Below are 1,842 nucleotides of genomic sequence, written 5' to 3'. Positions count from 1 at the left end.
TAGGCCCTTAAATCTATTTCTCACTTCCACTGTATAATCATAAGGGATTTGATTTAGGTCATACCTGAATGGTCTAGTGGTTTTCCCTACTTTCTTCAATTTAAGTCTGAATTTGGCAATAAGAAGTTCATAGTCTGAGCCACAGTCAGCTCCTGGTCTTGTTTTTGCTGACTGTATAGAGCTTCTCCACCTTTGGCTGCAAAGAATATAATCAATCTGATTTCGGTGTTGACCATCTGGTGATGTCCATGTATAGAATCTTCTCTAGAATATCCCTGCTAAATACCTGACCTCTGGGCACTCCAAAGATGGAGCCCTCCAGTCAGTGTGGCCTGACGCCTCCTTGTCCCTGCCTAGCGCCGGCGTGGGCCGCACAGGCACCCTCATTGCTCTGGATGTGCTGCTGCGGCAGCTGGAGTGTGAGGGTCTCGTGGGGCCCTTTGGTTACGTGAAGAAGATGCGGGAGAGCCGCCCACTGATGGTGCAGACTGAGGTGAGGGGGATCTCCGGGCTGGGCTGGGTGGGCGCGAGGGCAGGGAGAGCTGGCCCGAGGCTCAGGAGGGCGCCCCCCACCCTGCTCTGTTCCCAGGCCCAGTACGTGTTCCTGCACCAGTGCATCCTTCAGTTTCTGCAACAGTCAGCCACAGTGCGGGCTCAGAAGGGGGCCACCTACGAGAACCTGCTGATGGAGAATGGAGCTGCTACAGAGGCCTAAGCTGTGGGAGGGCTGAGACCCCTGCCCTTCTAGACACAGACTCTGCACCCCTGCTTCAGCCCAGATGTCTGGGCCCCTGGGACAGCTGAGGGCTGGGGTCCCAGACTCCCGGGCCCTGAAGGAAGAGAGGGGACCAGTAGCCTAGATTCCTACTTCCTGGAGAGGGGGTGAGCCTGGATCCTGGATTTCCAGTTCCTTGAAGAAGGAGAGGGATGGGGTCCAGGAGTCTCTGGTTTTTGTTTGAGGGAGGAGGAGAAGGTAGGGTCTCAAGGAAACAAGCTGAACTCTGAGGAAGAAAGAAAGTAACGAGGCTCCAGAATTCTGGCCACCTTAGGAACAAGGGTGGGCAGAGACCTGCCCAGCTTTTACTCCAGAAACCAAATCAGTCTTCAAGAATCTGAGGTTTCCCCTTACCCTGCCGCCTGTACATATTTTTTTCTTTTATCCCATAACTTATTAAATCACTATTTTCCCCAGAGACACCCGTCCCCACAGTGGATTTCTGGGTCTGGAAATAATATTGAGGTGGGTTCCTGATGTATAGGTACTGAGGCAAAGGTCCCAGGAAGATAGCTACAGGGATTCACAATTGGCACCTGAAAATGTAGGTTTGGACAGTTGAGTCTTTCCGAGAAGGCCCAGGGTGTGGGCAGTGTGGGCTCCGTGCCCTCAGCTAGGAGCATGGAGGCTTGCCTTCTGGGCCTGGCCCTAGGGGAACTTAGAGGGTGGAGTGAAGCCGATTTGCTGGTGAATTTCAGGCTTAGTCTCCTGTCTAGATATCTGAATACCCTGGCCTCCAGAGAGGGTCTTCTGAGTCCTAGAACCCGGTATCTTGGCGCCCGGTTCTGTGGGCAGCCGCGGAGTCTGAGGTGGAGAGAAGCGGGCTGGATGCCAGGATGGCTAGACTAGAAGGCAGAACATGCTCGGGACCAGGATAAATATCCGTGGGCGCCCTGGTGGTTCCAAGCTCTGGGGCTAGACGAGGGGCGGGGCGGCCTCTCCACCTACGGAACACGCAGGCGCGCGCGCACACACACACACACACATACAGGCTCTCTCTCACGCTCATATACGGAGGCACACACGCGCACACACCGGGGTGGCTCCATTCGGCCGCGCCCCCGCCC

This window comes from Bison bison, unplaced genomic scaffold (assembly GCF_000754665.1).
Source record: "Bison bison bison isolate TAMUID 2011002044 unplaced genomic scaffold, Bison_UMD1.0 scf7180017847762, whole genome shotgun sequence".
Lineage (NCBI taxonomy): Eukaryota > Metazoa > Chordata > Mammalia > Artiodactyla > Bovidae > Bison > Bison bison.
This window is presented reverse-complemented; position numbering follows the sequence as displayed.